Genomic DNA, 26,923 nt, shown 5'->3' on the forward strand with positions numbered 1-26,923 from the left:
GACTAAGGTGCCCGTGATAGCTCATCAATTAAATTCAATATCATTAATCTGAATGCAACTCATAGATCACTCACTAAACACTATGCCAAAAAAATTAATACAATTGAGCCTTCATTAAGTGATCAGATAGGAAATGGAAGCACTTCCCCCACCACGTAACTCAAGGTTAAATGGCAGCTAACCAAGGATTATTAAGAGCTGCCACAGACCCTCACCCTCAGTAACCACCAACGAGCTTCTGTGTTTCAGTCATTCCAGGTTCTCCCCTTCTCACCTGCTCCTCCTTCCAGCGCTGGCAGCCTTGGCCGGATGAGATGGGGGGAGCCACTCAATCAAGACAGGTTTGCAAGACAGTCAAAGGGGCTTCAGAAAAAGGAAATCGATTTCAAGCTACCACTAGTCTCACTATTTTTACGTTTTAAACTTAAATAATATATCTCTTGTTATTTTGAATTTTCTCAGTCGCATGCTTTTCACTTGATCTTCGTGCTAACAATGTCGAGACACAAAAAAAAAAAAAAAACCACCCCACCCTAGCCTTGCTTAAACCGCTCAGTATCACAGCTATATTGGGTGAATCTACCGTTATTTGTGTGTGGTGCTGAAATACATCTAAGTTCTAATATTTCACAGCTAACAACCAGACTGAAAAAAAAGAAAGCATCCAACTTAATACGCAAAAGACAACACTGGTATAATATTCTGAGGAAATGGTTTAGACGTCTGATTCAGCATTTCAGACAATCGGGACGAGAACAGAACAGTAAAGTGGAAAAGGCACCGCAGTTTCTCATTCAAAAGATATTTTGATGCTAAAAGACGCTATTCCTTGAAAAGCAGATCTGGAAGATACGCCCGCTTATGATCGTGATCCAAAGTTACTGGTTTTGAACACACGAGCACGAAAACTCGCAGCTAACGCCAGGCAACACAAGAGGATCGCCAGGCAAAGCAAGGCAACGGCACGAGGAGCCAGGCCCGAAGAGGGGCAGGCTCCCGCTCGCCGACGCACGCACCCACCCAAAGGGCCGCAAAGACACCGGCAAGCGCAACGAGAGCGACTAGCTACAGCACCGGCAGTTTTTTTGTTAAGGTTTTTAAAAATTAATCCAGCGCTTTGGCTGAATGGAGATCACGCCCTGAGACACGTACTTGCACACGCATCTCGCACGCGGTCATTCACACTGGTTCTGGGCAAGTTTTTCTTCCTAGTTCAAGGTATGAACACTTCTTCAAAGCTCTCCAGTACTCTACCCAGCCTTACAAATTGCATCTTTATATACATAAAGAGTCTGTTTTCATGGTCTAAACTTTTTAAGTACAAAGTTACATTTCTGCACCCGTTCTACGCTCCGTGTTCTCTTTGGTGCTATACTACGTGAAAAGAAATATTACCAGAATCTCAGCCGTAAGTGTTTTTCCTCATGACTTGAGGACTGTACCCTGAGGTACAGCTTTCCTGACCTTGTCCTTCTGCAGTTATGCCTCTGGATCACAAGTTTTTCATTAGAACAGTTATCCAATACAATCAGTTACAAAGCCGTTGATATGATTTTTTCCATGAAAAATATTTTACAGAGGAGGCATTTTGATATTTTCCCCCCTTGGGTCATTGATCCATTATTGACCTAAGACGAAAACACACTGCCAATTTTATATTGAACCACTGATCAAGCGAGGTCAATTTTAGCAAGTTATCCAGGGTACCAAATCTACAAATAAACTGCTGGAACGAGTTATGGTATTTCCAATTATGTTTATGTTTTATAAGGAAAGGAATTCAACGAAATAATATTGAAACAACTTGCTGGATCTCAGACCAGCTGTAGCTGGGACTTCAGCAGATAACGCACTGAAAGTAGCGGAAGAGTGGGATCCCCCTTTGCAGAAAAAAGGGGAGATTGCCTAAAAACCGTTTCTAGAGAAGCAAGCAACTTCCCCTAGCTTCTGCGGACAAGGAGCCTCTTTTCTGCTTAGGTACCTGCATCTGCTGAGGCTTCTCATTCCGATACATTTACCAAAAAAAAGTAGGCTGGTGCACTAGGTCTGACTGATGAAATGTAGTTTGTAAAGCAACCCCACTCAGAGTTGGGCTTCAAATCTTTTTCTAATTACTACATCTTTTGTTCTACAGTATTTTATTTCCAACCACGCCAGCAGAACTGCTTGCGCGACCATAAAGAAATGCTAGAAGGAGCAACCCGGGATTTACGGCCCCCTGTAGCACGCAGCCCGTTCGCAGTTCGCGAAGCACGCGGTGGGGCTCTTCTAGCTCTGGCGTGCGCCTGGAGGTCACAGAAATAGCATTACTTCAGCGCAGTCTATCCAGAAGGCAGGCGGGCAGCCCCGGAGCCTACGCCGGCCGCGCAGCCCGCCGAGGGGGATGGGGCGCCCTGGGACCCCCCCGTCGCCAAGGTGACACGAGTTGAGCGTGGGGCCTTCTACAACAACCAGGCTCCCGATGCTCCAGGGTCGCTCTTAAAAGGAAGCGCTGACGGAGTCCGGGAAGGCGAGTACGTACGGAGAGATCAAGGGAGGGTAACACAAGCTCGTGCTTCAGCTGAGCCACGAGCTGTACGAGTCTTGCCCTAATCTGTCAGCACCCTAAAAGAAAAATAAATGCGGGTTATCTCAAGTAAGTTCAAACACAGGGTGTGGTAGGAATTGAAGGAGGCTGGGCGATTTTTAATAATAAGGATACGTTATCAGCTTTTGCCTTGCCAGCCAGATATTTTCACGTGCTAGGGCAGGGGTGGAAAAAAGAACCATTTTACGTACGCTTGTATTTTCCCCCTCAAAATTGTACTCACACAGGTTACAACGAAGTTTTAATAAAGAACTTACGGACACGCACGTTGTTCGCTCGCTGCCATTTAAAGACCAATCTTTGTAATGCTTGAACTACCCAGACGCTCTTTGGGGACACTTCCATTTTTCTCATTTCCCTACAGTCTGGTTTCTTAAAAGAGAATAAAAACACGGACAAATTGTACTCGTAAAACCACTGAAGACGTGACTGTTGCTGTTTGCTACCTTTTGAAAGGTTGGCATCTCTGACTAGTTTTCTGCTACACTTCTTTAAAAGAGACTATTATGCGACTTGCATTGCAAATCGATCGCCGAGAGCTGCAGGTAGTCTTGGCGCCCCTTCGCGTTACAAGGCACGAGAGCCAATCTGAAATAAAGCCTCATCATTTGACTCGCAGGCTGCAACATGTAAGTGCTGGATGTGTCGAGCTGCAAGTCCCAAAGACAATGACACCGCTTATCTCCGCAAGGGCTTTTTTGAAGGTAAGAGGGTTTCGATTCCTTTTACCTATTGTTTCAGAAGCTACAGCTAAAATCTGAACGGTGCCCTCGCAGCAATAAAGAAAGAAAAGCAATACTCCCCAGCTGAAGAATGATTTTTCAGTCATGCAATTCCAACAGTAGTTATTTTTCCAACTAAGCTTTCATTGGTCAAGAACGGGGGAGACTACACACACAAAACCTGCAATGCGATTCGGAAAGACCTTTGTTACCAGCAGCGATGAAGAGAAGAAAAAAGCCCATGAAATTCCTGCACTTAGACTGGAATCTCAAAACATATGCTTGCAATCCTGAAAATCTCTGCGAGATTCAGTGTGTTAAACAGCTGCGGCTGAGCTTTGAATGAGCACTGCAAATAAATGCTAATGAGATGCTTATAGATCCTGAACAAATTGATTTACTGAGATCTTGTCAAGTGTCTCCTATCAAGGGCTTGTCAGAGTAAACAACCAAATCCTTATAAACAGAAGTGACTCATTCCTCACCACTGGAAAAAGATTTTAAATAAAAACCTCAGCTTCAGTTCAGAAAGACAACAGAACAAGCTATATGTGTGTGTGCACGCACAATATATTGAATAGAATATACATACTCACATGTATGTGTAATATATATTGAATATATATGTACACATATAGCTTGTTCTATTGAATCTTGCCACACATGCATCTATATAAAACTATATAGAGTGTATGTGTTTAGGGGGGGTGGGGGGGAAATGAATGAATATGTATTTAAGTTATTTATAGTTTTGAAGCCACAATCAGGTTTTCCTGCCTCTGAAGACAGTTGTCAGCATTGGAAGTTCAGAAGGGCATTGCTCAAGTGAAAGGTAAAATTATCAATGGATCATTTTACAATGTGGTTGCTAAATTTATTTAAAACATTTGAGAAACAATTACAAGCGTAGGAACTGCTCAGACTAAGAATAAAAAAAGAAAAAATACTTGAATGAAACTTTAGAATAAACCCATATAAACTAGATGTGTAAGGAATTTATGCTCATTTGCTGAGATTTTTTTTTTTCCTTGTAAGTTATTTTAGTATAACCAACCTGCGTGTAAACAATGCCCTGGAAATCACACAGGCAGTAAAAAGCCATCCCTTTAAAAAGCCTTTTATAGTTCACACGAGTCTTTCAAGTTACATGCAAGGAAAAAGGAGGTAAAAACTTAGCAGATTATATATCAGAATAAGAAAAAAAAAGTGTTCCTAATTCAACAAAACTTAGACAATTGCATAATATTATAACTGTTCCAGAATGGAGAATTCTGAGATTTCCTTTCTGGATAGTTAGCTATAAAATGTAAGTGTTTAATAATTTATATTATCTACCTCCTGACTACCGTTATTGTATTCTCTGACCAAGTACATCCAAAAAGTTTCTCTTATAAAAGATGAGACTAAACAATTTAGAAATCAAAGTTCTCAGAAGAATTGGGATTTAAAAAAAAAAAAAAACAATGGCCAGTTTAACACCAATAGCCTTTGGAGAGCTTGTGTGAAAATATTTACTAAGAAAAAACAAAAAGCATGCACAAAAAGTAATCCCTTCATTCTCCCTAATTCTACTTACTCAAAATGCCAGTAGTTATTAGAGGAATCAAACTCGGCAGTCTCAACCTATTCAAGCAGAACCAGCCCTGGTGTCCCAGATCCCTTGGCTGAATCTAGTGCTTTGCACAAGAATGTCATGAAAGGCTAATGTATTCTTCTTTTACGAGATATTCTTGCAGAAATGCTGATTTTAGATGATGGTGACTGTTAGTGGAGAGAAGTACCAATAACCAGCGTGTCTCCAGGTAGCTGCCTGGGGAGTTATTTCCAGAACAGGGTACTCACAGGGACACATCCCCTTCCCAGACAGGGAAGGAGCAGGTCTTTTCATTTGTGCCAAAGATCTGCATATCTGACATCTTTATCTTTGTCACTTGCCTAAAGCAGAATAAAGTCAGTTGATGTTCAGACAGCAAAACTCTCTTTGAACAGGGAGAGCACAACCAAAAATCAAAAGTTCACGTCTCAACATTTTCTATGCTCCTTGTTTTAAACAAGGTAAAGCAACTTAGACGTTTCCTGCACAACATTAGGAAGAACAAACTGAACATTTTCCCCAAAGAGATCCAGATCTCCTGAGTGAATGACAAATCCAGTTCTAACAGTTCCAAGCTGTGAAGAAAAATTCATCATAGGAATTCTCTCACAGGGAAAACAGAAAGTTCTTATTGCTCTGTTTGCAACAGGATTCTTGCCAGGGAAGTCCAAGGTCACATTCAATCATATTTCTACGAGAACGCACCACTGTCATGTCATGACATGACTTGTTCCGGCATCCCTATTCTCCTTTCTACTTTTTTTTTTTTTTTTTTTTAAATAAAGTACAGACCACTGTAAGTCTTTTGCATAGACAGTTATGGATGGAAGATAAATCTTTTAAAGGTTGAGTCCTCTATGGAATCAGTGCAAGGGTGCTGAAATTACCAAGAAGCTCTATCAAACAGTCCAGAAGGATAACGCGATAGTGAAATGCAGTAGAACATGCTCTTTGTGGGAAACGCTCACGTTGCTGAAAAGCAACTCTTCTGGATAAAAAGGATTAGCATAACTGCCTTTTTCCCAAACTGCGGTGCTTAATTGAGAATAAACTCATTGTAACAGATATAGGGGCTGTCTACAATTCGCAAATACTGTACCTTCCTTGACCAGACTGTGATGCTGTCTTACAACTATTGAGAGGCAAAAACACGTGTAAAACATATGGGAAAGGGAGTTATACAGACAGACACTTCCCAAAACAGTCAAGATAGTGAAAGAAACCTCCTCTCCTCAGGGCCTGGCTTTCACCATCTCTAGTCAGGCACGTCTCTCAGTAATCAGGGGTGAAAACTTCACAGAGGGAAACCCAAAACCAGTAGGTTTAAGTCATGGTTCTCCATATGAAAATGGATACAATTCAAAACTGGAGTCCATGCCCAAGGAAGTGAACTGAAGAATACCTACAACATGAAGGGGATACATTCAGATAATGAAAGTGCTAAGTTTGTTCCATAAAATCAAGATATCCACAAAATCATTTCATTTTAGAACAAATTTTTGCTCTCCCTCATTCTTCTCGGCTGACAGCTATATCAGCATGTACAAGGCTCAGTACAAGATAATACAGCCCACGAGATACATCCCAATTACTAGGGATGTTTAGGATATGCCACTATATTAGGAAATGCTACTGCTTTAAGCAGTTTTAAAATCTTATTTCCCCTCCTAATTCAGGAGAATAATTTCATTTTTCTCCAAGGAGTGAGCAGGAATAGAAAAGGCTGTTAGGAGGAATGTATTTATTGTTGACACGGGTGTTCTCTTGCAGCTATCAACCCAAAACGAGCGAAAAATACAACTAAGAAAATGCTTCTATAGCAATTAATAATACACTGCTCTTGTTCACAGAAGGAGCAACCATAGCAACCCTCATTTCTATGAGCCCTTCTATTGACTTCCAAAAGAAATAAGGGGAGAGCCCTGTTGCTGTTACATGCAGACACAGTAAGAGCAACGTGTTCCTTTTGGTGAAAGTGTCGGAGAAAGGAATCAGCTCTCAGAAATAACTGGGAATCTTTAGTCCTCTCCCCATTCTCTCACATTAGTTTTTTCCACTTTCTTCACCTGCTTTAACCTGCGTGATGTGTTCGTTCCTCCTCCACCACGCTAAAGGAACAGATCTGAAGGCGTGCAGTGCCAGCTCTTGCTCAGTGCAACAGTGCTGGATTATCGCAACTGCCTTAGTCCGGCTTCAATTTCGATCAAAGGCAAGTAGTAAAAAATAGCGGCTAGCAAAACAGAAACATCAACGTTAAACGCATTAAAACTTTAAATAAGTCTACTTTATTCTTTCAACAATCTATATATTATGAACTATAATAACTATCAAAAAAGGCACCTATTGGCTTTTAAAATGTGACTTAATCTGGAAAAAAACCAGTAGACCACTTACTGGTGAAAAACAGAGGAAATTACGAGACCATCCTAAAACAAATTAAAAAATAAAAGAAAAAACACGCTCTGGGAAAAAGATTAAAAACATAAATAGGTGCTATCTACACTAAGAAGGTATTCTTAAGGAAAAGAGAGAGCTTAGAGTTTTCTACTTGAAGTAATAAACATTTATAGTGATACCTGGCAAGTACAACATTTTCTATAATTTAGATGATATTTTATAAAATGGGGTTATGCTTTATAACCTAAAAAAAAAATTAACAAAAGTACAGATGAGAAGAGATCAGCAGAAACCTTTTGGTACTATGCCTTGCGTTGCTGGCCTTCAAGATGCTACGTTGCCAGCCTCCGCAGCACAACGACGGAGTTTTAACCACATACAAAATAAAAGTCCCAAATCCGGATTAATAATACCGCAACACGCTCAGGAAAGGAAAGCTGCTTCTTAGCTGCTGGACCCAAACTGATGGCTGGTGTGAGCTATTTCCCCAGAAGCCATTTTGTCCTAAGAAGAATCTCACTAAAAATCTGAAGCTATTTAACCAATTGCAACGAATATAAAAAGGAACCAAACAAGCAAGTGTTCTTAAACAAGTAACCAATGTAGAAAAGACGGGCGATCACTGTAAAGTGAATACTGGTAATTATCCATACTCAGAAAATACTCTTGAAGGCTGAACACTTTGCAAAATAAAGTCCCTTCATAATACAGCAATTTCGAAGTTAACCCAGCAGAAGGATATTCCGGAAAATGGCACATTTTAGTTGTTTCTAGAACCAAACTGCCTCCCTAAAGGATAAAATCTCAAGCTTTAAATTCAGCTAAACGTGTACTTGAAAGATGTGTTTGCATTAGATTCTCAAAAACAAAACTAGAACATTTCAATTTAACTTTTAACTCTTTTTATCATTTGTACCACCTCCGTATGTTGCTTACTGCTTTAAGTGGGCTACAACAAATACTGGCCTGCACCAAAATATCGTATCAAAAGCACACCTGCAACCCAAGTCCATTTCTTTTCTTAAAGGTGCAGTTACATATAGCTTAAACTTGCTCTAAAACATTTCGGACTTTCCAATTCTTTTGTTCTTGCAAGAAAAGTGCTCATAGAAGCCTAATATCTAGCTCTAAGGCAAGCATACCACAGCAATACACCGCACAGAAATGGCTCTAAGCTGGCCTTTTGTCTTCCCCTTTGCATTTTAACAGAAATTTTAAACAAAAGCAGTAAATGCAGTAACTATGAAGCAGCAGCAAAGACAGAACGTCCAGATGTTTCTTTATGTCATAGAAATATTGTCACTTTTCCAAATATAAGAGGACAACATTTTGGGATTTAGCTATGAAGCCTCTGAAAAGGGAATGACACACGCCTATGCTAACACTCTGTATTATATTATACAACTTAAATACCTTACACGCGTCCTGTCCTTTTTGTATTTAAGCCTTTACAAGTTAACCATAAGCTCTTTGGGAAAGAGATTATATGGCACATGTTTATATAGGATCAAATTCAACAGGACCCACGCCTACAACTGCAACTCCTACGCATTATTTCTATCCTAATACATCATTTGGTTTTCCTGAAAAGGACATGGAAGACACCAGACAAACATTAAAGGGGTGGTATTTCAGTAAGGTTAGACAATGGATAATTCTGACATTCAGACCGACATTTTCTCCCTCTTTAAAATAGCATGGCCTGAGCTTCAGATGATATACTGCGGAAATGTGGGCCAGCGGTAATGCACTGTCCATCAGACAGTTAATTTGTAAAGCATTTGGTACAGGTAGCACATAAGGTAGTAAACATAAGGTACTTCCAGAAAACAAGTTCCTTTAATCCCAGTCTAAATTTAAAAGGTCCACTTCAAAACCCCCATACTACTTATTACTATCAATCACTTGAAATTCATCTCATGCTTTTAAAGACCCTGTATACAAAGTACAGTTTCCGTCTGAAAGGTTCAGGTGAAACAGCATCATTTCAGCTTGAGACCTACCTACCCAGTGTCAATCTTCCATGATACGCACTCAAGGCAACTGCCACACTTTCCTATCTCTCAGAAAGGTGAGAAGATAAGCACTTCAGCCAAAGGAAGTGCACAATCTACGGGCAAGCCAGGGGATCACATGGGTCCAATTGCACTAACTTCTATTTGTTATCTTACTCATTTTACAGCTTTCGCTAATCAGTTCCTCATTCCTTAGAGATGGAAGTTATCACTGACCCACTTTGCAATAAGAGACACAGGTGACTTTGGTCACCTCAGAAAGAGCTGCAAATAAAAATCAATATGACAGTGTCTAATATGACAAACACAGGCTTTCAAATTTTTAATGTGAAACATGACACATTCACATGTGAAACATGACACATGTGAAACAAACACATTCAGCGACTCCCTTTGAATATTAATTTTAAGAGCACTAGCTTCATTCTGCTTCCAGGCTTAAGAAAACTCAAATCCTGACCAACACTCCAGTGTTGCCAGTATAATTGGAAAAACGTGTGCCACATCTCCCTCTACAGTCAGAATATCATACAAATTTTAGAAGGAAATAACTATAAATTTTGCCAGTGATATAGGTAAGAACTTATTAGAAATCGATACGCAGATCCATCATCTGCAGCATACAGCATAATGACAAATGGAAGAGACTTCAGCAGAAATCCACAAAAATAAGTGATGAAGAAAATCTCTCAAGACGACAGCAAAGGACCTTATTTTTATTGAAGAAAATGAAGAGGCAACTCAACAGCAGTAATGAAAACATATTCTAACATCTAAAATACTCTATCATCGTTCTGTCTAGTTTCTTGCGATGCCTCTGTCCATAAGTTTTAATTATAGATGTCTTGGCGGGGGGAGGGCGGGGGGCAGGTAATTAACTCCTGCACTGGATGATCAAGAAACACAGAAAGCTCTCCACCACTTGAATTCCCTTGATCACAGAATGGCCAAGGCTGGAAGGGACCTCTGGAGATCATCTAGTCCAACCCCCCTGCTCAAGCACGGTCAGCTAGAGCACATTGCCCAGGATCGCATCCAGGTAGGTTTTGAATATCTCTAGGAAAGGAGACTCCGCAGCCTCTCTGGGCAACCGGTTCCAGTGCTCAGTCACCCAAAAAATCAACCTTGGAAGATTCTCAGAGTTGGTGCTTGCCCTCACAGAACACTCCACACTGTAGTGAGACATATTTATTTCACCATTTTTAGGAGGCAGTCATCTATGAATCTTGTAATTGTTGGTTATGCACTCCTGAATGTAAATAGTTTGTAAACCCGGTGGAGTATCAACAGTTCACATTTCTAGTCATAAAGGAGTGACACTCCTCTTTTCTTATAGATCGATATAGCACAGCAGAGAACCTACTGTTTGTGTCACAGCTGTTCCAGAATTTGCAAAATGTTATGAATGGAGAGCCACAGACGCAGTATCACAAAAGGGAGCAGAGAAATAAACAAAAATTACGCTTCCAGCTAAACGTCAAGCAAGTAGGATGCATTTCCTAGAGTTGTCTCCACTTTGGTGGAGAAAACAGAAGTAACACACACCAGGTCAGACCTACAGGCCAGCCTCCAGCAACGGCCACAGGAGAACGTTACCTAGTGAAAACACACCAGCCTGGCCACTTCTCTATAGTCCATCCCCCCTTGTACTCCCCCGCAGTGGCTACAGCTGTTATATAGGAATGGTAGAGGGTACATCCCCATCTAGACTTTTGCTATCCATTTACTGACCTGTTGTCCCTGAACACACCTCACCTCTTTCCGAATATGCCAGTGGCATCTGGCCTCTACTCTCCTGGAGCAGCAATTCCACAAGTTCACTACCCACTGTGTAAAGTCCTTCTGTCTATAGTTCAGTTTTAACCAACCTCCTACTAGTTTCATCGAGTGACTCCTTATTCTAGTCCTTCAGGATTTGGTGAAGAGCGCTCTGCATTCACCTTATCCGCTGCCTTTCCAAGTAGGTAAACCTCAGATTCTCTTCCAGCTTCAGCCTTCGCCCTAGACCAGACAATCGGAGCTTTTTACTTTCTTTAACTTCACTACCTCCTTCCTAAGATGCAGCGTGGAGACAAGAGCTGGACACAGCACCAGCGTTTTATGCGGCAGCAAATAACGTTCTCCATTTTGTTCTGTCATTTTGTTGGCTTTTTGGCTACCGCTGCATATGAAGCTAATAAAATCTGTCAACCATGACTCCATCAGTTGTAGCTGCCAGTGCTGAGTTCAGCCACAGGCAGGTTTAATTTGGATTATTGCACCCCTCAATGCTTTATGTGCCCTGAAGTTACACTGAAGCTCACCTGCCACCTTTTGCCTGCTCACACAGCCCTGGGAAGCCCTTCCAGAGCTCCTTGCCATCAGTGCAGCATCTGACTACCCCAACCCACAATCTGACTACCCCAATACACAAGAACACAGCTGAAGAAAACACTCAGCCGTATTTTCCTGTACTACTACTTTACTGCCATTAAATATATCCATCTCTACGTACTTAGTGATTTACATTTGATTCAGTATGGTTAAAAAATATATAGTTTTATATGTGAGATATTTTCTGTTACGTACCCAAACACATCTGCACTTAGGAAAAACTGATGCACACTAAGACCATGTTTTCTGCTGCTCAGTCACTAAGGACATAGGTTTAAAATACACACACACACACACACACACAGAGTGAACTACATGTTGTTCCCAAGGCAAAATACCTCAAGACAAACTAACACGAGAAATACTTTCATTCCATAGCAACAGCATTTTAGGACCATCACAGCAATTAAATATTGATGCTGTTTTCTTTTGTATAATTTAAAACAAACTACAATGACAAGACATAGTAACACTGAAAAATAAAGGGATATTGAGATGATTGAGATGTTGGAAAGTGCCCATTTAGCAACTAACCAGGAAACCTTAACGTTTCATTATTCCCTCCCATAAACAAGACTAATATTGCCTCTCTTCATCTGCTGTCTTTGCAAAAGAGTGGATGCTTTTAAATATTTTTTTTTTTCCATCTCTTTTTCAAAGCCATGAATTCCCTGTCTGGTTTCACAGTAGTGTTCTGTGTTTCAGTGCTTAAAATAATGTCTTTGTGGAATAAAGTTGGACATTTTCACGAACTAAATCTACGTGACCTAAAGAAAAATTGCTCACTTCCCAGGATCTTAGCAGAAATGATAAATTCAGAAGCACGGACCACGATTAAAACAAGTCAGACAAAAGAGAAAGTAACAGGTACAATACTAACCTACTAAAATACATATGCCTTTGACGCTCAGATAATTGCTAAAATGAGAGAAAGAATATAATTTGACACTTTCTCCAGATTACAAAGAGAGCGCATTCTTGAAAATAACATGACATAAATGTGATAGAAGCAATCAACACCAAAGGCTTTGGGGATTTAGACAGGTTTTCGGCGTTTAACTTGTGGGAGGGCATGCATGGCGGGGGGGGGGGTAATCAGACACCTCGTAAATTCAAAACTATCTGTTTTGAGGCTATTGCTTCATCAATGTATGAAAGTATTGCCAATTATATCTCAAACAGTACATGACTGCAAGTGACTTGCAAAAGAAAAAAAAAAAAGCCAGCCTACATTTTAACAACATATTCGCCATGGAACCTTTAAAATAGAACCTACAGAATTTAACAGTAAAGGTGGGGGTTTAATGAAACTTTTTATTGTTTAGTAAACTACTACTTATAAAATGCAAAATAATTCAGGGAAAATTAAAATGTTCCTTAGTATGCAGCTTTAATTCTGGCAATTTTACTTGACTTCAGCCATGGAAGAGAATTTTTAAGTGAAGCTGCATTAATTCCTAAACATAGAAAATGAACAGCGTATGAATAATTTATTGATGGCTTTTGCTTCATGTCAGTAGCTTTGCTGGAGGAAGTGATATTTATGAAGTCCCACAGGACATCAAGAAGTTAAAGATGGGCAAAGAAATTATACATTAACATCACAACCTTTATAGAATGATACATAGGCAGCAGTCTTAGGTTATTTCCCATCATGGAGGGCTTATCCATACAGCGCAGAAATTCTGATGGTGGGGAGGGGACGAAAAAGAAAAAAAAAATATATATATATATACATACACACATATATATCAATGACCTTATACCAAGAAAGTTGAGTAAGTTTATGATGCTAGCTACTTTTAAAACCATTCCTAAGTAGGATCGTGTTCTTTTATTCATAACAACAGGTATTACAGGAAGACATCATAATTCAAGTAGTTCTCAACCTCCCCTTTAAACACACTCCTTCAAGATATTCCTTTCAACTGAGATTCAGGACCTCCTCAAAACAGGAGGGACGTGCTGTTGGGAATGCATCTTGAGATCTGAGAGTCTAGGAGGGTGCTGGGTGAAGAGGAGGAAGCGTGGTCAGAAAAAAAAGTGGCTGGGACAGAGACAGAGCTAGGAAGTAGAATGAGAGGAATATGTAACCAGGGAGAAAGAGATCATTTAAAGAGCTCACAGTTAAGAAATGCATCACTAACTCTCAAAAGGATCCTGGAACAGGACATAATTTTGATACTTTTGAAAATGGGATGGAAATGCAAGAATTCTCAATTCTATGGTTTCGTTGTTAAAAGTGTACGATTTTTCTGATATATTTTAAATATTTACGAGAATATAGAATTAAAGTAGAAAACCTAAAAACAGGACTCGAACAAACTGCACCCTTATCAAGTTTCTAGTGCCAGAAGAGAGGCTAAGAGGAGGCCGATTACCTGATCTGATAACACAAGCTATCTTCTAAAAGCTACCATGAACTACCACAGCTGCTCTGGAACACAGCCTGTAGATACACAGGCTAGCTAAATGGCTGAAACGAATTCAGGGTCAACATACATTTAAGAACACTTACAGGACAGTTGGTGAAAAAGATCACAGCTTCTTAGTTAATAGAAATTTGGGGGCCAGAGAAGGGGGAAGGATAGAGGATGGCACAGAGAGACAATCAGCTCTTCAGCAAAATTTCTTCCCATTTTCAGTGGCTTCTATCCTACTGAGATTCTAATAAAATGTGATCAAGTGCCTTGCTATAGAAAAAGCACATTTTCTGTGGACAACAAAAGGACATTTTTGTCCTTTCTTCCACTACTATGTATCATTGAAAGAAAAATACATCTATCTAGTAGTTAATATAGTTAGTGGAGTTCTTTCTATTCTTCTCAACACTTCTGTACTAATAGTTTCTTTCTACATTTTGGGCTTCACCAGAATAAATGTTACAATAACAACTTACCAATAACCCATCTATAATTGGATGTGAAAATGGTCTTTCAAATCTACTCTGAAGTAGATTCTCTAGACTTCTTCACCTTCCTCTTATGCAAAGCGGCTGAATCAGCCATAAAGATGGCTGAAATACAAGTTTCATTTCCCATTTAAATATCAGAAACTAAAGCCAGTCATACATGCAGAACTTTACTACCATTTCCAGAATTAGAGTTTCCCATTAAAAAGAAAGCCTTTCTGTCATGATACCCGCTTCCCCACCCTTGAATATGCATAGACAACACTGGAGAGAAAAAAAAAGAGTTCTGAACATCAGGGTTCTTTTCTCCATTTAAAGAAATGGCTTTACAAAGCAAACATTTTTAAGTGTAACAATTCCATGAATAAAGAACCACCCCCACACCACCGCATTCCAGGACACACACAACCATATGAAATCATACAAATATTATTGCCTTCAAGCTGGCCTCTGAAAAATAATCAAAAATCTTTATCAAGCAAGTTCTCTTCAAGTCCAGGGGATTTTAAAATACTACTGCAACGAATTAAAAACAATGAACAAATACAGACGACAATGCTCTTCCATCAACTGAGGAGCTGGGATGCTCTGTCCTAAAAAACAACAGACGAAGCAGTAACAGGCCTTCAATATGTAAGCTGTAGCAGTCATTCATCCATAGACAGATTATGCAATTCATAATCATTATAGTGGAATAAAAGGCTTGCATTAACATTTGAATTGTGACTCATTAGAGACAGATATGGCAAATTATAGACTGTTTATGCACTGTCCTCTCTGTATTTTTATACTGTTACAACAGTGAAATGAAAATACTGAAGTTATTAAATCTGGAAATGGCTTGAAAGTAAAAAAAAAAAAAAGTTTGCAAATTAGTCAATCACATAAAATTCATTTTACCAGTTGTAAGTATCATACTATCAGAAATACAATATAGAAGTCTACTGTAATCTAGATTATTTTTTTCATAAGAAAGTTTTGTCCAAATAAACAAAAACATCTCCCAGATAATCCTGAATCTTAGCTGTTTCGTTCATCACGCAATCTTAACTAGGCCACCGTATGTGTTATTTAAGGACGTGACCCGATTCCTTCTTGGGTCAATGGCATCAGTAGAATCTGCACACTTCCAACCCGAATCTTGAACTTCTAGAAAGGAACTGTACACATGTTTGGGTTTATCTGCATATCTGGCACTTTATTTCACCATCAAGTTCCTACATTGACATAGCACTTAATTTTGGCAGTGAGGCAAACAGTAGCATTTGGTCAGTCTCCAAAGACCGAGTTTTACAAAGACACTCGCAACATAAAGGAGTATGAGAAATGCTGCAGGTTAGTCTTCAATTACGTAACTGCCACAGACAGATGCATGAAAGTCCAGGTTTTTCAAAACTGATGTTAAGAGACTTAGGTGTTTAATTGTATTTTGCCACACAGAGAAGGGGAAAAAATTTAGATAGTGATAAAGTTCTGGTACACGTGGCTGGACAACAGACGTCTTCACTTCATTATTCAGCTTACACATTACTGGTCACTTACAGTACACTTACTGGTCTAAATACATTTATTTTATGATTGCTAAAGCTGTTAAAAGATTACTTAAATCTAGCCATTCTTCTACAAATCATACATTGTTTCACACAGAGAGTACTCCAGCAGCAGCGCTGTAAGTTAAGGTTTTTCCCCTCCTCCCCTAGCTGTATCTACAGGAGGAAGGCCCAAGATTAACCCCTTTGTGTGTCACGCATCTGGCAATAAAGGATGAGCCAGTTCCTCTCAGCTAGTCTCAGATGAGCCGAACTCAGGAGATAGCAGAGAGGGTTGTGAACTGCTATAGACAGTTACACGCAAATAATCTACGGTCTCCATTCAAGCAACTGTCTACACTGCCATTCAAACTAAGGATGATCCAAAAAATAGTACCTATGAATAAGACCTGTAGGAAAGCCACTATATTTCAATGAGAACTGCAGGACAGACCCATCAAAAGTGGCATCACTTCCAGACATTTCAATAAGCGAGTAACCCTGTGAATAAACAGAGTTCAAAGCAAGTGACTATGCCTAGCTTTGGTACATATCATAGAGGAAGCTACTCTGGTTGTCTGAGGTTTCCCAGAACCTGCCTTTACAGTAGAGAGGGATTTTCCTACCCATGAACTAACAGCACACCAACACACATTCAGTGAGAGGTTTCTGAGGAAACAGAGTCTCTTGGATCTTTCTACCATGGGAACCACCATTTGGGGTAAAAGTTTTGGAAAGCTTCTACAGGTTCTCTCATCCTCATGGAGAATCTCCCATAAAAAAATCGCTAATAAGGGCACTATTGGGAACTCGAGAACATGTGGCAAACAGTGGTAATTTGCAATAAATACTGTTTAGTAGGTCATACCTGTACTTTTTTTTTTTGTTCTTTGAACACAGCTAGATCCAACTTCTAAAATTTTACTTTAGGCTGAAATTTGTCTCTCCGTTGGAAAGCCTCCTTTCCTGCCCCAAAAAGCTACCTTCGTCAACAATGACTAGACTAACTTACAAAGTTTAGTAAGCCATACTCTATTTTTCTTGCCCATTTGCTTACACATACAGAGGTTTTACTAATAAGAACGGTTACAACACTGGTCCATGCAGGCGTTAAGATGGAGGAGCCAGTATGCAGCAAAGACTTCAATATATAAAACCACAGGGGCCACATCAAAGTAATTTAGCATTACCAGAAAACACTCCGAGTCAAATTACACTTGAATCCTTTCATTAGTGGATGTGGATGTCTATTTATGTTCAAGCATTCTCTACTCAAAAAATCACCAAAAATAATCCTTAAAAGGTTCGCTGTGGATTTTCTTATGCTCAACTAGCCTTAGCTCTGTTGTTTCAGTACCAGCAACAGGACAAGAGGCAACGGGCACAAACTGAACCACAGGAAGAAGTTCCACCTGAACCTGAGAAAAAACTTCTTTACTGAGAGGGTGACAGAGCACCGGAACAGGTTGCCCAGAGAGGTAGTGGAGTCTCCTTCGCGGGAGATATTCAAAACCCGTCCCAAGGTCAGACCCTCCACCACTTCTCTATTTCAGAAAGCTTCACAGACCTAAGTTCATTAATATAAGAAACAATTTCAGCTCCACACAGAAGGTGGGTGGGCTACACACTGTAATAATTTTATAAACAAACATGTCATTTCTTTCTCTAAAATGCAGTACTTCAGAGAGCTATGAATGGAAAACACTTAGCAGCAGTGTTCCTACTCTATCACACTGCAATCAAGAGACATATAGTTACCTCCCAAGCACCTCCTTAGGGATTCGGTGAAGAATCTGATAGTAGCCAACCCCTGACTGAAGCAGGGAGCCATGCAAAGATGTTCAGCTCAATGCATCAGTTTCAAGCAAAAAGAGACTGATCGTTACATCTGCACATTTTCCATGCAAATTCTCAAGAAGGTTAGCAAGCATATATCAGCTGTTTTAAAAAATACTTAAAATATTTCAAGCAAAAGTCACAGGAAAGACAGGTTAGAACTGTCTCATTTCTAGACCACAATAGTACCTACACAGCAACAATACTACAGATGTGCCCATCATCCATAATCAATGAAACTAACACGGCAGCTGAATAAAAATCTGTAATTGCCATCAAGAAAGCGGCTAAGCAAGAGAAATCAATGCATGATATGGATTAAAATAAAGGGCAGAGGGCTTTCAATAAGTACAAGAGTTCTCATCTAAAATCACGCCAGTTCTGCAACATCACAATCACTTTCCATGGGGATTATGTTGCAGGAATAAAGAGTAAAATTCTAAAGTGGAAAACAAGCCTTTCTAGCAATAAGAGAAGTCACGAAAAACACACAGTACAGTAGCATGAAGAATTCTTCCTAATTACATGCTTTTTGGAGTGCTTCTTGAGGAGTCCAAAATTCTTTAAGCTTTAAGAGAATTTTAAGCTGTCCTCACGAGGCTGTTCTAACTCTTGCACAGTAGAAATCTATAAATATTGGATCAAGTTCTAAGCACAACTTCTTACATTATTAATTTCTAAAGTAAAATAACATTCAAAATTCTTCAAATTACTTTCTAAACCTGGGGGACGGACAGGGAGGGGAGCGATGAGCTTTGCACATTCATGCCCTAGTATTACTTGCACTGCACCTGAAGGTCTCAGCAGCTTGGATATCACCATGTTTGGCACTGCCCAAACGTACTTCACTACAACTCCTGCAAAGTTTCCAGTTTAAACAGGAAGATATGCAAAAGGAGGAAAGAGAAATAATTTAAATGACCTTCTAGAGTTCACATATGAGGTATTTAGATTTCTTTCCTCTACAGAAGCAGACCATTTTTATTACACCCCAGTCAGAGCAGTTCAAGTGAGAATGGACATCTTCTATGAAAGCATACACAAAACAGAGCGTAGAATCGGTTAGCAGAAGTCATACTGTTGAAACATCTAAACCCACTGAGGAACAAAGTTAAAAAGGTACCCAAAAACTAAAACTATAATTAAGTTGAGCAGTGAAAACAAGCTGTATGGCAGAGACGTAAATAAATAGCAAGTGAGTTCAAAAATCCTTCTGCCACCAGACACCAGCAACATTCATATCATCATTTCTAGCGGATTTTGCATTTTCTAGCCGATATCATAAATGAACAAGGCTTATTTGTACACATGCGTATGTGTATACATATGTACATATATGCATACAATAACTCCTGCTTGCAGGAACTTCTGAGTATATATTTGCCAATTTAAACCAAATTTGACAGAAGTGATGATTTCCAAAGAGTTCCCACAAGATTCTTACACAGGCAGTCAAACCTAGGAGGAAGATTTACTGCTCTCAGGGGAAAAAGGCTGCATCAAACTCAAACTTTTTAGGGCATCAAAAATCCACATGGTACTTCAGTTTTCATAATGAATACATATAAAGAATTATTCATTACATTGCTTACAGAACTATTTATTAATTACTTCTCTACTTCTCCCAGATTCATGCTACAGAAATTCATCATAAAGTAAAAGACGCACTGAACACTGCCTTCTGAAACTAAAGACCTGCTCTTTGTTTACATGGCTGCGCTGCTTCTTCCAGCTGATTACTTCCAGTGCTGATTACTGGCACACAGGGGGTGTCAAGGAGTCTGGACAGCGAGTCAGCAGTCTCCAACTAGCTACTACCACCTCTTCCCTTTCCTTCAGATAAGGGCTTAACCACAGTACCCTCCCATTTTTTATGTTTCCAAGGTCTAGTCTACAACTTGCTGCATTGACAGCTGAATGTGGAAAAAATTCTTTAATAAACACCAGACATAGCTGCACACTTTCTTCCAAGGCTAAAACTGACAAAAGAACAGGTCTAAGCTCAACTTCCTTCACCGACTCTGTCGGCTTCCAGTATCAGTCTATGAACTGGTTCTGACTTTCAAAGCAACTACTGGATAAAGCTCTAGCTACATCAAGAAAACGAATGTCAATTTATGAAGCACCCCTACAGCTACGTTCCTCTGGGACAACACAGATCTCAAAGCATGAGTGCACTAGAGAGACAGTATTCTCTATCAAAGAGTACTTACAGATTCATTTCTAGGAAGACAACCTGCCACCTGTATTGGAAGAACTCGGCAAGGTATCTCTCTCTCACTTCACACGGCTGCCACAAGCAAAGTTCTCTCTTACCTATGAAATCTGGTACTCACCATCACGGCAGGGGGGAGTTTCCAGACGGTCTTGACCCATGAAAAAAAGAGAAGCAACAGAAATTTCCTCTGGCCTACCCTATATTGTGCTCTTTTGCTGTACGGACGTCATTAAGGGTGGGTAAGTTTTAAGAGAGGGGAAAGAAAAGATGTAAGTAGCTGAACAGGGGTCTTGGTAGCATTGTCAGTACGCTAGCAATGGGCAGCGGCAAATAATCCCCAAGCAGACTCCAAAATTAACAGGACAAATATGGCACTGGGCAGCTTCAAGGATGTTTCAGGTCCCTCGATAACCTTCTGCGGGTGTCCTTTGATAACAAAATTGAACAGCACCTGCTCTGAACATTAAAAGTACCGACATAAAAATGTACATTACACAACTGACAACTCGGTGGGGAAATGGTTGGGGGGTGCGGGGGGGGGGGGGAGGAGTGAGAGACAGATGGCTTTAACTACCAGCTGCGTTGTTGTACGTTAACATTTTTCCCCAAACACACACCTTTAAACACTAGAGAAATTTCTCAAATTTTTCCATTCTCCTCAAAAAAGTTCTCAAATTGAAGAGATACTAACATTTAAACGTCATCAGATTTAGAAAAAAATAAATCTGAACTTCCTCATGTTTAAAAACTGTCACCTTCCAAAATACCAGAAAAGCTACTACTCCTCCTCAACATTGTAAGGAGGCAGCGCAGACATATTTTACACTTTTGTAACATTCATAATCAGCCAGTCATTAGTCCACCTGAAATCACGTACTTGCCAGTCGACAGCTCTGATTTACTTTAATAAAGACAGGAAATCAAATCTATTATAGCGTCCGGGAGAACACCCTTAATCATCTAAAATTTTCTTAGACAGGCTTCAGATCACCTCAAGAAAATATAAAGGACATTTAATGGTTGGGGCGAGGGGAGGGGGACAGGCTTTTCTTTAAAATCCAGAAAGTTCACATAGGACTGGCAGCCCAGCAACGCCCACGCTGCAGGGCTGACGTGGGAACCACCAGGCCTCTGGTAGGTGAGGCCCGGGGCAAAAAACACATCGCGTCACCTTCCATAAATAATAAAAAATACATATATATATATAGCATGACTAGAGAGCACACAACATAAACACGAAACCTGCATAGTTGGCACTTAAGACGAGTCTTCAGACCCGGTAAAATTTAGGTATGAAAAAGAGGGGGACCACTGTCAAGTTTTAGGGTAACGTGCCGAAAGCCAGATCGAGCTTCTCTGGCGTCTCCGTTTTTGGGTCTGCTTCTCTTGTAACAGTTCCCTTGTCTATCTTTTCTGTTGCTGCCTGCTTTTCCCGGACAAAAATACACCGAATTCGACAAGTTGGTATTCAAGCCTAGAACTGGAGGAGCAAAGAAAATAATGAAAATTAGGTCCGTTTCTATCAGCAGTTGAGAGTACTTCACACAGGAAAGAAAAGCAAATTGTTTTTCTCACAGCGGTTAAGAATTTTTTTAAAAGCTGGAGCTTTACCGGTACTTGATGTCCCATTTCCGACTTCCAGCCTCTGAGAAAGCCTCGTGTTATTAAAGAACAATTCCATTTTTTAAGCTCTGCAGCGTGCGGAGCTGGTGCTATGTTAAGTCTGAACTCTTCAAACAGTCAGCCAACAGGAGCCCAAGTTCGCGTTTCCTAATAACTTCCTGGATATTTCACAATTACTTCCTCTCAGGAAGTTTACTCAGTCTTTGCAGCTCCAACACTAACAATTCTTGTGGAGAGCTAAATTGTCCAAGAATATCAAAAGCACATTCCTAAAAACTCAGACACAGACCTGTTTCTGGCTCGCTAACAATGGGTTTTTCATTTGGCCAGAGAGGCTGCTATAAGGAAGGAGAACGACGCAGTAACGCCCAGGGTCTCCGGCTTTTTGTGACCCCTCTCGAAGCAGCAGAGCCTACACATCCTTTTCGCTGATCACACTTCTTCCATTTAAATAAAATTTTATGTGTAATATAATATACTTCTAGTTACTTTCAAAAAAAGATTTATTTTCTACTGAAATGCTGTACCTCATGTTTAAAAAGTTAGGTCATCGAAACTTTTAAGTGAGGATTTTAATTGGTGGCAGCCTGTAAGTGCTCAGTCAGACAAAAGGGAAAAGATACACACTCTATTAATTTCTATTACTCTGAAGAATAAGAAAACAATATTTCTTCCTCAGTGATCTTTAAAGTGATTTCAGAAAAAGGCAGGAACTTTTTCTCCCCTTTTAAAAATACTGACCTTATCCTTGTTAAACTCCCTGCAACCGCCAGGAAAGGTTGATAATTTTCAAGATGGTATCTCATAATTACTACACCAAACCTTAATTATTTTTTTGTTTTGACTGAGGAAGACATTTTATGTATACCGTTAGGCATTCATACTGCTTAAAATTCATCTGTATTACTTTTCACATCTTATTATGTTAGAAAACCATAAATACTCTTTTATTCCGTAAAACTAAGATCTGCATCAAGCTACTTTTATCGGTAACAACAAATTAAATTGAATGCTGTAAACAAACATGGAAAAGTCTTTTTAAACAATACACTTTAAATACCCTTGACTTACGTGTTTACCATTCTGCACATTCAAGATGTGTTGACCAGAACTCAGTACAGTTACTGAGCTGAACAGCTTTGATCTCAAGGTCCTAAGACCTCAGCATCTCCTATTCGCTTTTAAATTTATAGATCGGAATAGAAGAAAACAATTGTCCTGATTTTTCTATTCCCTATTAATATTTTAAGGTTGCATAAAGTAACTACTGAACTTTCATCAAAATGACTGTCTCTTGCACTTGCATAAAGCCTGATAAGTGTCAGAATCTAGCCGATCACTTCAACTCTACCTCCAGTGCTTATCTAGTGACTTCCCCGTCTACTCATTTGAATTTCTTTTAAACATCAAACTTGTGCTGCCAGAATATTTAGTTTTCCTTTAATACAAATGTTGTTGATGTTCAAGTAGGCAAGATTTTAATTTTTTCTTTTTTTTAAAAATGAGATTTAAGTGATACTCAGTGTTTAAATCAGTTTTAACCCCCTTGCCAGAAAATACTTAGTTTGGATTAAGCCAAAATTAACAGGATTTAATGAGCCAGGAATTAACTGAAAATGAGATCTCAGATTTCATAAAAAGGAACAGAAAGCAGAGCTAAGTCCCAATTTTTTTTTTTCCCAAACGTACTTTCTATGGATAACCAAACCCATAAGGGAGAAAGGGCATGACCAAAATAATGTCAAAGCATTTTTGTGAATAATTTCCATTATTTTGCTATAAATACTAACTCTATCATTCATACCCTTTGGGTGTTCAGCAGTCTGATTAACGCTGCCTCAGGATAAAGAGCACTTATCACTTCCACAGTTGACTTCTTCAAAACTCTACGACATTCACTAGTTGGCAGTGACACAAGATTGTCCTATAGTCTCAAGTCTGAATAACGCAAATACGGTAGTTTCACCATCAGCTCCTCGTGAAGGAGGATTTTTTGTAAACACGGAGAGTAGAAAGACTCTGCCAAAACAGTATTAGGAAATATGCTCGTTATTACTATACTCTACTTGCAATTACAAAACAGTAGAGGGCCACTGATTTATAGTCACTGCTTTCTAGTCAAAATAATTAAGAAGTGAATCCTGCCCGTGCTAGCTTACAGGACCAAACACACCAATTATACCAGAAAAGGAAACTGGAGAAGCCAAGACGGAGGCAAACAGGAGAAAACGTGACAGAGTGAGAATGCAGACAGCCAAGTTCTGTGCTCAAAGCTCTTAGCATTAAATGGATTAATGGAAACTACCTAAGTTGCACTACAAGCCTGCAAGTGGCTAAGTAGGGAGCAGAGGGAACATTAGTGCCAAGCTGCAGTAATTGATTGTGCGTACTTCTGTGCTGTATCCTTCCCCACAAGCTACATTTCGCTTGCATATGGTTTCTCTTTCTGCCACCTTTAAACTGATTTATTCTCTTCAAAATAGGACTTTGGTCTTATTTTGATCAAATATTTAAGTCCTTTTAGACATTACAGCCCACAGATTACAAAGAAGTAAAGTCAAACAGTACAGTAAGACCGAAATTGAAGACAAGCCACAAATATTGAAGTAAGGAATGAAAAAAACAACTAGCAAAAAAGGAGACTGAAAGAACTAAAAGGTTTAACCACTCTCCTCCCACTGTTTGGCTCCTTACTGCTAAAAACCTAATACGAGGATCTTAGCCACATACAAGCTGATGAAAGGGGCCTGAATATAGGTCAGCAAAAAGGCTTTTGGATCCAGCTAAGGACAGAAATTAGATCACTTTCACCTACTGAAAACAAGAGGAAAAAAAAAAAAAAAGAAACAAACCACACAGAACAAAGGGTTACTCTCTCAAAACATTTTGGATTTTTTTAGTTGTGAATAGTCTTTGGTTTCAAAAGAGTCATTTGCTTATGCCGTCGACCTGAAATTCTCACTAGAACATGCAAAACACGTCAAAGAACATACTAAGCAAGAACCTGCAGCCAAAGCAGCAACCTGAAAGACCAGACAACATTTACAGCAATTCAAAGGTGGAAGGGGGGCTCTTTAAATGTGTTTTCAAGATATTAAAAAAAATCCTTAGTTTTTCTAGGAGAACATTGACTGTTTTGTTTGACACTGCCAAAAACTACAAAGCCAAAAAAAAAAAAAACAAACAAAATCAGACCTTTTCCCTGCAGTACACAGTATAGCTCAGTTCAGACAAGGTCCCTTGTACCAGCTTGTTTATGCCTTCTCTTCTGTGAAACAAGTCTTTATGTCTCCGTAGTGGAAGAAAAACACTGGTTTATATCCTTTTCAAGATGTATGCAGCCAATTAAATTGTAAAGTAATACCTGTTTCAAAGACTGGCTCAAAGAAACGATACATTCCTACACTGGGATCAGAGCCAAAAAGGTCACCTTACAGTCTGCGGTCACGTGAGAATATTCAGTTTTTGGAATTTGGTATTTTGATTTCCATATAAAGTAAAATTGGAGATGGAAAGGAATAAATATTGGGTACTCTGTGCACCCAAATTGTGCTCACGTGATAAAGCCAACATTCTGAGAACAAAAAAAAAAAAAAAGGTATTTCAAGAGTTCTTCATGATTCTGAAAGACACCAGGAACTGACAAATTGCATGTAGCACTACAACTTTTTTTCCAAAATAAGACCTATCTTAGCCACACAAAGTACGTTTTCTTGTAGAACCATCACACTGCATAAGAATGATGTAATCTGCACAAAACAACAGTGAAACAAAACATTACAATAGGAACCACTTGTCACTGTAACAAGCCAAGCAGATTTTCACCACAGATTTGATATGGAAATAAGACTTTGAAGTTTATTTTAATTCCTAGTTTTCTTCAAAAAAAAAAAAAAAGAAAGAAAAACATCCATGCAGACTGCCTAGTCCTTACTGGAGATCGAGTGGCACACGGCAGGGTACGGTACCCAACTAACTCCTAATGCTGTTTCATGCCTACAGGAAAAAATTGAGACAATGGCCCAGGGGAAAAAAAGTTAGTCTCTATTCTGGCTTGATGGAGTAGTGAGTGTGTCTAAATATTCTAGGAGGTGTGGGGGGGTGGTTTGTTCGTTTTTTTTTTTTTTTTTTTTTTTTTTTTTTTTTAAAGTGAACAAAGCAAGCTAGGACACTGTACAGATATCGCAGAACCACTAAGATAGTTGCTTTGCTTAAAGTTCACAGGGCAGCCAGAACATGTAAAGACCTACAGGAAAAAGGTAGCAAAAACAGCTAGAAAAAACAGAAAGCGTACACCAGTATACATCAGTTAAGAAGCTGCAGGAGGGACAAAGTGCAGCACAGTCTCAACGTCAGCCCCTAGATACTAAAAGGGATCAGCTCCCTTTTGTGTAAAGCTGCATTAGAACCCCTCTAGGCAGGCCCTATCTCTAAGAAAGCATGCAGGTAGTACGGCAGAAACCGAATGAAATGCAATTGCTATTACCAGTGCACAATACTTTTTCAATTCGCAGGACTATAAAATGGGGCCAATAAGGAAACAGACTGACACCTTTTTACCTATTCGGCATCAGTTTCTTCAGTACAGCAATCATTTTCAACAATTTTACCAGCTGGGCTGCACTGCTGCTTACATTTGGGCCAGTAAGAATCATCAACCTTTCAGCAAGGCCAAAGCACTACACTGACAAGGCTTCACGGCTTCCTAACCAGAGCAGTCTCAAGTTCAGCCAGCTTGGGGCAGAAGCAGAGCAAGACTGATTTTGTCTATGCATGTCATCTAAAGACGCCTTCAAAGTTTCTGCCAGCCTCACTACATCGGTCACAAACATCATCTAATGCCTAATACGCATGCAGTGCCCAGGACCGCTCGTTTCATTTGGAGAGATGCCTTAGAGAGTAAGAGGAGCTTTGCTACTCTGTCCCCCACAAGGCGAGTTTGTCGGTATTGCTCTACAGCAAAACCAGGTGCACTCTTTACCTATTTTTAAGTAGGTCTCTGAGCTACATATTATGCTTTAAGTCTAACTTTAGTGGAAGAAAAATCTGTATGCACAGTACCCTCTATATCTTTGACAGATGCAAATATAAAATGCATTCTAAAGTTTTGATAAGTAT

General features: G+C 39.5%; 1 protein-coding gene across 17 annotated transcripts in view; it reads right to left on the reverse strand.

Annotated features, from left to right (window-relative positions):
* NEO1 (neogenin 1) overlaps window positions 1-26,923 on the reverse strand; it is a 220,724-nt gene that overhangs the window by 176,655 nt on the left and 17,146 nt on the right. The gene's annotated exons all lie outside the window — the stretch shown is intronic.

Source organism: Struthio camelus, chromosome 12 (assembly GCF_040807025.1).
Source record: "Struthio camelus isolate bStrCam1 chromosome 12, bStrCam1.hap1, whole genome shotgun sequence".
Classification (NCBI taxonomy): Eukaryota; Metazoa; Chordata; class Aves; order Struthioniformes; family Struthionidae; genus Struthio; species Struthio camelus.